The sequence below is a fragment of the Canis aureus genome, chromosome 29 (genome assembly GCF_053574225.1).
Source record: "Canis aureus isolate CA01 chromosome 29, VMU_Caureus_v.1.0, whole genome shotgun sequence".
Lineage (NCBI taxonomy): Eukaryota > Metazoa > Chordata > Mammalia > Carnivora > Canidae > Canis > Canis aureus.
In genome coordinates this window covers 36017390-36030790 of record NC_135639.1, presented here as the reverse complement: position 1 = coordinate 36030790, position 13401 = coordinate 36017390, and the positions used below count along the sequence as shown (strand labels likewise).

General features: G+C 38.9%; 2 long non-coding RNA genes across 5 annotated transcripts in view; one reads left to right on the top strand and one right to left on the bottom strand.

The window, feature by feature from the left end:
* Nucleotides 1–4385, bottom strand: part of LOC144300836 (uncharacterized) — a 176375-nt gene extending 171990 nt beyond the window's left edge. For all 4 annotated transcript variants that reach the window (XR_013367605.1, XR_013367606.1, XR_013367608.1 and 1 more), the window contains exon 1: nt 4297–4385. This is a non-coding gene — a long non-coding RNA (uncharacterized LOC144300836). The remainder of the gene's footprint in view (nt 1–4296) is intronic.
* Nucleotides 4386–4404: 19 nt separating this feature from the next.
* The window catches only part of LOC144300835 (uncharacterized), a 34365-nt gene continuing 25368 nt past the window's right edge, over nt 4405–13401 (top strand). Inside the window, exon 1 of the long non-coding RNA XR_013367604.1 lies at nt 4405–4513. This is a non-coding gene — a long non-coding RNA (uncharacterized LOC144300835). The remainder of the gene's footprint in view (nt 4514–13401) is intronic.

The window sequence follows — 13401 nt, the reverse complement described above, 5'->3', positions numbered from 1 at the left end:
TCTGCTGAAGAGAGTTCAGTTGTACTAGCCAAGACTGTCCTAGACCATCCTACAACCTGCTCCTCATACATGTTAGAGCCTCCTCAAGATCAACAGAGCTCTTTGTCCAACCCATGGCTGATCATACGGAATGAGCCTAGAGGAGTCCAGAACTGCCCAGCTGACAGACTTGCAAACCAGATATATTTGTATTACTAAGCCACTACGACTTAGGATGGTTTGCTATGCAAATAGTTAGGCAACAAATAGCTGAAACAGAAATCTGAGGGTGTCTATCTTGCCATCATCAGAGATGTAGATCTTTGGGAAGAATCTTTGATCTAATTGCCTCATTTTATGAAGATAAGTAAAAAGTAAACATAAAGGACATGAACTAAAAATCAGAAATACCAGCCCTGGTTTTTGGTTTTTGTTTGAACTATATTTAGCTAATATTACAAAATGACTTTGAACAGTTTCATTATAATAACCATATTAATAGCTACTAGCATTTAGGCATTTAATATAGACAGAAATATTCTAAACATTTTACATCAATTTTTCCCCATAATCTGAGGAAATGAAGAATCCACATGGAACTAGTGTATGAAGGTAAACCCTTATGATACCTGAGCCCCTGTGCTACAGTTTTACTGTATTCTACTACTTTCCACGATGGTAAGGCATGGAACTGCACCTACCACAGGGCTGAAATTCTAGTCAATACATTAAGCAAATAATAACTACAGTTGAAATTATCCTTGAAAATGTCTTTGTCTATAAATTGTAATGCCAGCTGTCAAGAAGTCCACTAGAGTCAGTTTTATCCTCCAATATTCTACAGATAGCTATAATTTGGGAGGGCAGAAGTCAGTCTACATAGGTGGATGATGTTTCAGAGTCCATGCTGCGTACAAGATACCCAGCCATGGATTTCATACATGGTTAGATGCTCACACTATGAGAGATGCATGAAACCTGAAAGCCACTGAATGATCATCATACTCAACCATCTCATTTTTCTTTGGCTCATAATACAGACTGACAGATGGAATCACTTGAGATATTAAAATTTGCTCTTTCTCTATTCCTGTCTCCTCTCATTGCCAAGTGTTCAAACACTTAAATTCACAAAAGCTAAATGTATCTGGTGCAACTCCACTATACTGTTTTGGGAAAAGATAACATGCCATCAGTTCCAGAGTAATCAAGGAGGTCAGAGCTGTATAGAGAACTAGAAAGTGTGCTGCCCCAAGAGTCAGGAAGCCCTGGTCTCAGTCTTTGATCTGGCACTAACTTGCTCTGTGACCTCGTTACGTGTGAACATTCAGTAGACATCCCTAAAGCTCAGTTTTCTTGTCTGTAACACGTTTTTTGACTCTGTGAAACAAGTCTGAACCCTTTCATACCAAATATAATATCTACCAGGTAAAATTTGACTGCTTCCAGGAAATCAAAAAGGGGAGGGGAGGGGCAAAATTGATGTTAGGCTCTTGGTCCTGAGCATGCAACTGGCTTCCCTGCGACTCTCCTGGATGCTTCCCCCATTCCTTCTTTCAGCAGCACCCTGCACTCATGGGCTCTACAATGTCATGGATTCAGGATCTCATAATCCTGAGCCCCCACCTTAGCTCTTTCCCTTATTACTAGCATAAACCTTGGCAATGTACCTAAGCTCTTTCTAATTTTAATTTCTTTCATGCATGCAACAGAACTAATGATGCATATCTAACCTACCTATATAATAATAGTTGGTGTTTTTGTTAAATATGTAAGATAATGTATGTATTTTGTGTCCCTTGATGTCATTTAAACATTTCATAAGTAATAAAAACAGAAAACTAACTTAAGCAAAAAAATAAAATAAAATAAAATAAAATAAAATAAAATAATAAAATAAAATAAAATAAATAAAATAAAATAAAATAAAATAAAATAAGAATACATTGGAATGATACTGAGTGAGCTCAAAAAAACTGAAGAGACAAAACCAAACCTGGGAAGCACTAGGCCCAGGGCAGATTTGGGTATTTCCACAATAGACTGAGCATTCCTAACTGAGTATTCTCTGACCCACCCATCTTCTGTGTTCACTATATAAGTTTCTGGGAGAGAAAACCCAACTGGCCTAGTTTGGATCATCTGACTACATTGGATCAAAGGTAAAGAGCCCTGTGATAGAAAACCCCATTCAAGCCATGTGGAATGAGAAGGGTGAGATCCCTAGAGGAAGGAAGCACTGTTCCTAGAACAACAGAAGAGATCCTAGGCAGACAGAAAACAGAAAACAGGTTCCATGACCAGTCCTGAGAATTCTCATAAATGTCATACAAAGGTTAGATCCCAAAGTCATTGTTGTTTTTTAAATGGCCTATCCAATAATATTTTCCCCTAGCTATGTCATGACCTTTCCTCTACCCTACCTGCCTTCCTGTTGGCCCTTTTTTGTGGTTCCAGTTTCCTATTGAGAGCCTTGCTAAACTGAATTGCTTTTAGGGGAAAAGTTCTTCACACTGGTAAACTCAGCCATAAAACACCATCGATCCAATGGGTAGTCCTAGGTTCCCCCTAACACAAGACTTTTTTTTTTTTTTTCACTTACAGAAGCATACAAACTCCACATAACTGACGAATCAATAAATTTAAAAACTTTGATCTCCACCAGAGACAACACAAAGAAACCCAGAAAACAGAGCAGGAACATAGTGTCTTCTTCATGAACTCCTCCCTCCATGAATTCACTCATGCTATTTGAACAGCTGTCACAGGCTTGGTCTGACCTCTTGAGCCCTCCAGGACACTGGGTCAGACAGTAACATCAACACTATGTTTAGCCATAAGGGAATTAGGAAATGAGGGGGATCAAGGTCAAAAACAGATCCATGTATAGTGCAAGCTATTTTTTGTTTGTGATTTTTCCTAAGAAAACAAGGAGATGCTTGGTCTATTTATTAAGGCTCAATTGCTCCAGATCCTAACATGAACTTTCTAGGTAATGTCTTGTTATTCATTTAATCTCTCTGGTCTTTTCAGGCCCAGCACAAAACACATGGATGGAAATTCACACTTGCAGTTCATCAGTGGGGAACTGGAATTCAGTCCAGTTCAGTTTGCAGTGTAGCAGAACCACTAGAAATCAGGATACCTGGGCTCTGATCAAACTGCCGACTGCTTCCTAACTTGAGGGGAATTGCTTTCCTTCCAAGGGTCTTGGTTTTCTTCTCCTTCGTGTAAGGATGCTGAGCCTTGTTTCTAAATTGCTATCCTTCTTGTGTTGATGTTCAGTAAAGCTAGGGTCAGAGAGATTCCTAGGAATAAATGCTTCCCATACACAGAGGACTCAACCTTCTCCTGGGGAGGAAATGCAGAAATTAAAGGGCCCCATTTGTTATCCTGACTTAACTGGGGGTGAAGAGCTGGAAAGGGCACCTGCTGATGTTATTCAAGAACTCCAGAATATCATTCTTTGTGGGCACAGATTCTATAATATTCAGGACGACAATAAAGTTGGAGTCAGCAAACTTTTTCTAATGAAAGGTCAGATAATAAATATCTTAGGCTTCATGGGGCTAATCTCTGTTACAACCACTCAACCCCACCATTGTGGTGTGAAACCAGATACAGACAATTCTTAAACATGGGAGCAGGTTGTGTTCCATTACAAAACAGGTGGTGGGAACGTGACTTATGGGCTGTGGTTCACTGACCCATGATGTAAATGACAGCCTTTGGAAGATCACTGAAATAGGAGCCACAAGATGTAGGTTGTAGCCTAAGTCCACCATTTAACTAACTAGCAAATTCTTTAACTTCTGTAAATCTCAGTTCTTTCATTTTCAAATGAGAAAAAGAATGAAAGAAAATGAAATGGTACACACTCTGCCTCAAAGGAATAAGCATGCTAACAGTTAACATTGGAATATAAAATTTAAAATATTCCTTTCATATCTATCATCACATTTTATTCTAAAAGCAAAAAACCCTTAGTATTTATTCAAACTGGTGGTTGTTATCTAACCCCTAACATTCCGACTTGTAAGTATCATTATTCCCATTTTATGGAAAAGACACTGAAAATCATGCAAGAGGGAAAAGTAAGGTGAAAACTGTACAGTGTTACATTAGCACAAGGTGCCATAATTATACAAGATGAGGAAAATAAGATCTCCTAAGTCTTCCCTTCACAGGTTCAAGTAGTGGATTTTCATTCTAGTATTTAAAATTCAGTTCAACATACATATTCTAACATCCACTGTTGTGTGTAATCAACCTCCACCATCAAGAAGCTTCTGATCCCCATAGAGAGCCCTAGTTTACCCTAAGGAGAGGCTGGAGAATCCCCCCTGTGTCCTTGTCCTCCTTCAGAGCATATCTGGGAAAACAGAGTTGTTGCTATTTGCATGGACATGGTTGTTACCATGGCAACAGAGAGCCAGTCAAGTTACCTACCTGTGCCAACCAGATGCATGGAGGAATGGGGAAGGGGAGAGACTCAGAGAAATCTGGAATCTTCCAACTGCCAACAGCCCTGCAGGTGAGAAGGTTGCAAGGATTCTTCTTTGCTTGAGGCTATGTAAAGACAAGGGTGACAGGTACACAGGTAGTAGCTTCCCAGGCTTGAAAGGGGATGATCAGACTAAAAGACACAGATGGAGATCATCACTCTCAAGGGTTTGAAATCATCCCAGACATCACCTTTAAACTTTTTACAATTTTAAAGAGCTAAGATCACAGCTGTTGAATTCCATTTGCACAGTATAATTTGACATTTACATGACTTTTTTGGGTGTTTCTGACATATGTTTTCTACCATTGAAGGGAGCATTGTCCTAATATGGAAAACCAGGATAACACAGAAAAAAAATAATTGATGAAATAAGAGTAATCCATAATTCTATAAGGCAAAATAACTATTAATGTGGCAGATTATTTTCAAAGATGACAACAGCCATGCCTCCCTTTGTGCATGCCCTTTTGCTATTGACCTTGCCGTTCTCATCCAGAAGTGGAGTTTGATTTTCCTTTGCATTGAATCTAGGGGGACACTGCAGCTTGTTTTGCCAATTGAATGTCACAGTGTGACATTGTACAAATAATGGTGCTAGGCTTTAAGAGGACTTACAGCTTCTGTTTTTGTCTGCTTGGAGCTCTGAGTCTCCATATTAAAAAATAAAGTCTGGGGCACTTGGGTGGCTCAGTTGATTAAGTGTCTGACTCTTGATCTCAGGGTCATGAGTTCAAGCCCCACATGGGGCTCCTTAAAAAGAATCTTCTAAAATGAACAATTTAAATAAGATCCAAAGTCTTATAACACTGCACAAGTCCAAATCTCAATGGAAAATCAGGTATACCAAGAACAGAGAAGGTCTCAAATCAAATAAGAAAGGAAGGGATCCCTGGGTGGCACAGCGGTTTGGCGCCTGCCTTTGGCCCAGGGCGCGATCCTGGAGACCCGGGATCGAATCCCACATCGGGCTCCCGGTGCATGGAGCCTGCTTCTCCCTCTGCCTGTGTCTCTGCCTCTCTCTCTCTCTCTGTGACTATCATGAATAAATAAATAAAAAAAAAATCTTTAAAAAAAAAAAAAACAAATAAGAAAGGAAAATCAATAGACACTAGCATCAAAATGACACAAATATTGGAATTATCTAACAAGGATTTTAGAGCAGTCATCATAAAAGTGCTTCAATGAACCTATGAACATGTTTGAACCAAACGAAAACATAGGAAGTCACAGAAAAGAAACAGAAGATGTAAAGAAGAACTAAATGAAAATTTTATCATTATAACAGACTATGAATAAAATAAACTGCCTAGTGGATGGGCGTAACAGCAGAATGGAGAAGACAGAGGGATATTGGTAAAGTTGAAAATGAAACAATAGAAATTACCCAATCTGAACTGCAGAGAGAAACAGATAGGGAAAAAAAGATGAATAGAGCCTCTGGGACATGAAAGACTTTAACAAAAAAATTATATTCATGTCACTGAAGTCTAGAAAAAGAAGAAAAAGAGAGCAGGCTGAAGTATTCTAAGAAATTATGGCTGAATAGTTCTCAAATTTGGCAAGATATAAACCTACAGATACAAGAAGCTGAAAGAAACCCAAACTGTAAAAACCAGACATTTATGTCAAGATATATCATGGCTAGACTTCTGAAAACTAAAGACAAAGAAAAAAAAAAGTTGAAAGTTGCCTGAGAGAAATGATGCATACTTGTAGAGAAAAGACAATTGGACAGAGTCAAGCTTCTCATCAGAATCAATGAAGGCCAGAAGGAATTGACACCAGTTTTCAAATGCTGAATGACAAGCACCAATCTAGAATTTTAAAATTAGCAAAAATATCTTTCATGAGTGAAGGAGAAATGAAGATATTTTCAGATGAAGAGTAACTAGAATTAGTTGCCAGCACAGTGACTATATAAGAATGACCAACAGAAGTTCTCTAACCAGAAAGAAGATGATAAGGGGAGGAATCTTTGAAAACCAGGATGGAAGAAAGAACACACACACACACAAAAATAAAAAGTATGGGTAAATGCAACAATATTTCCTTCTTCAGTTTTCTAAAATATGTTTGATGGTGGAAGCAAAAATGATAGCAATGTGTACTATGGTTCTCAATATATTTATAAAGGAAGTATGTAAGACAAGTGTAGTGACAGAGAGAAAAAGGAGGTAGGGCTTCTATATTTCAGTCAAACTGGTAAATGTTGACACCTATAGACTGTGGTAAGTGATGTGTGTATATAATGCAATACGTAGAGCAATAACTATAAAAACTTATAAAAAGAAACACTCAAAAACACTATCAATAAATCAAAATTGAATTTAACTCACAAGAAGGCAAGAAAAAAGGAAACAGAAAAATAAAATGAAAGCAAACAGAAAGCAAAATTTTTCAAAAACACAATTATGGCCTTTGAGCATTTAGGTGCAAAGTGGTTAAAGCCAGTCCTTCAGTTCGCCTAAGGGGCTAAATTCTTGGCTGAGTCCCATTGGACAGATTTTCTAATCTACCTGTACTTCAGGTACTAAATCTGTAAACTGGAGATAATACTACCCACTTCACAGGAACTTGCTGAGGTTTAAATAAACTAATATTTATTTATAACAATGCCTGACAAATGGTAAATATTATATACCTATTTTACAATTAAATAAATTAATTCCAATAAATTAAATTGATTTCCCAACATTCAATTATTATTCTTTTTTACTTTCATAATTGTTTTATAAAGATTTATTTATTTGTTTGAGAGAGATAGCCTGAGAGCAACAGGGGAAGGGATGAAGAGCAGAGAGGGAGGGAGAGAGAATCTCCAGCCAGCTTCCCACTGAGCACAGAGCCAACAGCATGAGATCATGACCTGAGCTGAATTCAAGAGCCTGATGCTCAGGCAACTGAGACACCCAGGCACTCCTACCCTCATAAATTAACACTGCGAAAAACATCCTTATACTTTAGTCTTTTTCCATATTTCCAACTATTTTTAGGATACAGGAATCCTCTGAAATGTTTTGATGTTCATGTGCAGCCCCACTTCTTTTTCCTGGCAGGATAAACTTCACAGGCTTCTAGAAGAACCTGAATAACTAGAGCAGCTGCAGTTTTCACCAACTTTATTTTGCCAGCACACAAAATAGAAAGCAGAGGTCTTTATGGCAGATGATGTAAGGAAATCCTAATAGTTTATGACTTTATCCTAATGAATTCACTAAAGCAGCTCTTAGCATGGGCTTTGCAGTTTGATTGCCTAGATTCAAATTCCAGCCTAGTTTCAGATAATAGATCATTTATTAGCTGAGCAACCTTAGGCATATTGCTTAGCCTGTCTGTGCTTCTGGTTTTTTTTTCTTCATCTATAAAAAGGAGGAAATAATAGTGTCACAGGGATGTTATGAGAATGAGAAGAGTTATTACGCCTGAAGTGCTCAGAGTAGTGCCTGCCATTAGACCAAAGAGAAAACTTAAGTGAAGTCTCCTTCCTGATGGCCTAAATCCACCCTGCAAGCAGACCGATAAGAAAATGATCATGAACTTCCATGTGAAATGGTGAGGAAGAGAGGGAAAATACTTCCCTCTCTCACTTAGCAGGGTTAGCTGCCAACAGTGTTGTGATAGAGCTACTGGTCATGTGCCATCCCTTCAGTAGCCTACTGAACATTGCCTCCTCAATAAATCATCTCTAAAGGATGAGTGAAACTAGTGATTTTCATAAAATTTTTTTTCCATCTGAGCTGATTCTAGCTACCTGCACATGGGGGAGCTTAGAACACTTATTGGATGACAAACAGATTGGCCTGTCCCATAGGGGTATCTGAAAGGCGCATTGAGTGGTTTGAAATCTTTGCAATTCTTGATATACAGGAACTCCATGACTCAAAGGGAGTATTCTTAGGTTTCTTATGGCTATAAATCAAAGTACAAGATCATGCTTTGGGAGATGTTGTTTATTGTATTTTTAAATGGAGTTAAAAATAAACTGTTAAGATTCCCTCTTAAACTCTGGGCTTAAAGCAGACTCTATTCTGAGGTATTATTAGTATATAAACAGACTCTACAGAGATAAATTGTACAAAATTCCATAATTCCTTGCTACCAAAGAATTACAGCTAGATTGCTGTAAAAAAAAATCAGCTTCCTATCTTTCCTTTCTCCTTTCCTCATTTTTTAAAAATTTTTTTAACTTTATTTTTTTTAATTTATTTTTTATTGGTGTTCAATTTACTAACATACAGAATAACCCCCAGTGCCCGTCACCCATTCACTCCCACCCCCCACCCTCCTCCCCTTCTACCACCCGTAGTTCGTTTCCCAGAGTTAGCAGTCTTTACGTTCTGCCTCCCTTTCTGATATTTCCCACACATTTCTTCTCCCTTTCCTTATATTCCCTTTCACTATTATTTATATTCCCCAAATGAATGAGAACATATAATGTTTGTCCTTCTCTGATTGACTTACTTCACTCAGCATAATACCCTCCAGGTCCATCCACGTTGAAGCAAATGGTGGGTATTTGTCATTTCTAATAGCTGAGTAATATTCCATTGGATACATAAACCACATCTTCTTTATCCATTCATCTTTCGATGGACACCGAGGCTCCTTCCACAGTTTGGCTATTGTGGCCATTGCTGCTATAAACATCGGGGTGCAGGTGTCCCGGCGTTTTACTGCATCTGTATCTTTGGGGTAAATCCCCAACAGTGCAATTGCTGGGTCTAGGGCAGGTCTATTTTTAACTCTTTGAGGAACCTCCACACAGTTTTCCAGAGTGGCTGCACCAGTTCACATTCCCACCAACAGTGCAAGAGGGTTCCCTTTTCTCCGCATCCTCTCCAACATTTGTGGTTTCCTGCCTTGTTAATGTTCCCCATTCTCACTGGTGTGAGGTGGTATCTCATTGTGGTTTTGATTTGTATTTCCCTGATGGCAAGTGATGCAGAGCATTTTCTCATGTGCATGTTGGCCATGTCTATGTCTTCCTCTGTGAGATTTCTCTTCATGTCTTTTGCCCATTTCATGATTGGATTGTTTGTTTCTTTGGTGTTGAGTTTAAGAAGTTCTTTATAGATCTTGGAAACTAGCCCTTTATCTGATACGTCATTTGCAAATATCTTCTCCCATTCTGTAGGTTGTCTTTGAGTTTTGTTGACTGTATCCTTTGCTGTGCAAAAGCTTCTTATCTTGATGAAGTCCCAATAGTTCATTTTTGCTTTTGTTTCTTTTGCCTTCGTGGATGTATCTTGCAAGAAGTTACTGTGGCCGAGTTCAAAAAGGGTGTTGCCTGTATTCTTCTCTAGGAGTTTGATGGAATCTTGTCTCACATTTAGATCTTTCATCCATTTTGAGTTTATCTTTGTGTATGGTGAAAGAGAGTGGTCTAGTTTCATTCTTCTGCACGTGGCTGTCCAATTTTCCCAGCACCATTTATTGAAGAGACTGTCTTCCTTCCAGTGGATAGTCTTTCCTCCTTTATCGAATATTAGTTGACCATAAAGTTCAGGGTCCACTTCTGGGTTCTCTATTCTGTTCCATTGATCTATGTGTCTGTTTTTGTGCCAGTACCACACTGTCTTGATGACCACAGCTTTGTAGTACAACCTGAAATCTGGCATTGTGATGCCCCCAGCTATGGTTTTCCTTTTTAAAATTCCCCTGGCTATTCGGGGTCTTTTCTGATTCCACACAAATCTTAAAATAATTTGTTCTAACTCCCTGAAGAAAGTCCATGGTATTTTGATAGGGATTGCATTAAACGTGTAAAACAATCAATGTGATTCATCATATCAGCCAGAGAAAAACCAAGAACCATATGATCCTCTCATTAGATGCAGAGAAAGCATTTGACAAAATACAGCATCCATTTCTGATCAAAACTCTTCAGAGTGTAGGGATAGAGGGAACATTCCTCAACATCTTAAAAGCCATCTACGAAAAGCCCACAGCAAATATCATTCTCAATGGGGAAGCACTGGGAGCCTTTCCCCTAAGATCAGGAACAAGACAGGGATGTCCACTCTCACCACTGCTATTCAACATAGTACTGGAAGTCCTAGCCTCAACAATCAGACAACAAAAAGACATTAAAGGCATTCAATTTGGCAAAGAAGAAGTCAAACTCTCCCTCTTCGCCGATGACATGATACTCTACATAGAAAACCCAAAAGTCTCCACCCCAAGATTGCTAGAACTCATACAGCAATTCTGTATTTTGCGTGGCAGGATACAAAATCAATGCCCAGAAATCAGTGGCATTTCTATACACTAACAATGAGACTGAAGAAAGAGAAATCAAGGAGTCAATCCCATTTACAGTTGCACCCAAAAGCATAAGAAAGCTAGGAATAAACCTAACCAAAGATGTAAAGGATCTATACCCTCAAAACTATAGAACACTTCTGAAAGAAATTGAGGAAGACACAAAGAGATGGAAAAATATCCCATGCTCATGGATTGGCAGAATTAATATTGTGAAAATGTCAATGTTACCCAGGGCAATATACACGTTTAATGCAATCCTTTCCTCATTTTTAATGGCTGATTTTTCTCTGGAAGCCAGACAAGGGACATTACTACAGAAGCATTAATCCATTCATTCTATTCAACCTTGTAGCAGGATATTCAGGCCCCAAGGAATTACTCGCAGATTTCATGCATCATAGAAAAGAAAAATGTTTGAGCCTTATATATACATCCTCAACTCATACTTAACTTGAATGTTGACCATAGATCCAATTTCCTATCACAGTTACAATGTGAAATATTTTGGCCTATTCTTAGCATAAGTTGTCCAATTATCCTGAAATCCCAATAGCCATGCATTCTTATTATACCTCCTCTGTAACCCTAAGGAGCAATGTGTCTGGTTTAAGGTGTGAGAAATATTGGGACCATACGCCCAGGCAGCTTCTATTCATGACTGCTGAGTATGGTCATTCCAGAGTACAATGTAGGGATCTGGACTCTATAACTCACAGAACTTGATCAGTATTCCACAGAAAGCCTCAAAAGGGAGGCCTCTTATGATTTTTTTTCTCTTATGATTTCTTAAGACCCCTGTTCCAGTGTGTTTTGCAGGCCTCGCAGATTTATTTTATTTTATTTTATTTAGATTTTATTTATTTAAGAGAGAGAGTGTGTGCATGGGGGAGGGTGACAGAGGGAGAGGTAGACTCCCCACTGAGCAGGAAGCCCAATATGTGGCTCCATCCCAGGGTCATGACCTGATTTGAAGGCAGACACTTAACTGACTGAGCCACCCAAGCACCCCAGATCTCACAGATCTAAAGGAGAATTTGGTAAAAGCAAGAAGACTCTGCTAGAGGATTTCCAGCTGCGAACTATTTGCATATTGAACCCTGCTCTCATAGGGGAAAAGCTTAACAGAGCAAGGCCAAGGTAATTGGAACAGAAACCAAAGAGGCACTCCAGCCTCTATTGCTTTAAGAGTGTGCACTCTGGAATCAGAGAGCGTGGATCTGAATATTGTCTCTACTACTTATTAGTTGTGTAACCTTAGATAAGCTAAACAAATTCTCTTTGGTGATAATAGTGTCATCCTGATCGGATTGTTGTGAGGAATAAATGAGCTAAAACACATAGACTAGTGCCTCTAAAACAACATTTCCTATTTTAGTGTTCTTATCATTGAAGTTATTAGCATTGTTATGTCCATATTGAGAGAGATTTACAGTGGTTGCTTTGAAAATCAGAACCACCTACCATTCACTCAATCCTGAGCTAAGCACTCAGTCTTCAATGATATAAAAACATATGAGTAAATGAAGGGGTAAGAGCCAAATCTATCACATGGAAGTAGTCCAAATAATTTATATAGATACTCAGCAGAACCTGCTCCTTGAGTGTGGGCCTCACACAGTGACTCTTTCCAAAGAGCACAGCGTAGAAAGGGGTGGGAGGCCAGCAACTCTGCAGTGAAGAAACCTGACAAATACCAACTCAGGCAAACAATCAAGCTCACCATAACAGTGATAAATTATGTTAATTATAGGTACCCCAACACCAGTCAACTCATGAGAAAAACCTGAGACAAATCTCAACTGAGGGACATTGAATGAAATACCTGACCAGTTCTCCTCAAAACTGCCAAGGTCATTAGAAACAGGGGACATCTGAGAAGCTGTCACAGCCAGGATTAGTGTAAGGAGATATGAACAACTAAATGTACTGTGGTTGGACCTGGAACTAAAAAGGAGATTAGGTAAAAGAAACAGAAATCTAAATAAAGTACAGATTTGGTCAATAATGCATCATTGTGGTTTATCCATTATAACAAATGTACTTTACATAATGTAAAATGCTAGTAAAAGGAGAAACTGGCTGCTGGGATATATGAGAACTCTCTGTATTGTCTTTGCAATTTTTCTGTAAATCCAAAAGTGTTCTGAAAATTAAAGTTTATTTAAAATTTAAAAAGATATGGTTTGGCTCATAAGGATGTCTCAGAGTAATGGGGAGCCAACTGATTGAATCATAAATTACAGGGCAGTGTGGAATGTGTGACAATGTAAACATGTCAAAGGTGCAGAGCCTGCACACATCTCGAAGAGATTAACTCCAATGTTGAGGGTGATTAAGCATGGCGTTAGGAAGGAGGCATTGTCTGAGTTGCAATTTTCAGGAATGAATCAGGAGGTGGGAGGGCAGACCTCCTAAGCAGAGGGATTGCCTGGGTAAAGATTTGGAAACTACTGAGCCTTTTGGTGCTGTCAGGGCATGAAGTATGAAGGGGAGGAGTCACAATACAGGATGCTGGCAAAGGAAGAGCCAGATCAGAAAGGACCTCGCAGTTAGACTAAGGACTGGACCTCACTTAGCCAGAGGAAGCCCATCGAAACCATTCCAAAAAGGGATGATTGGAAGAGCAAAGCAGCGGGGAACATTGCTGACAG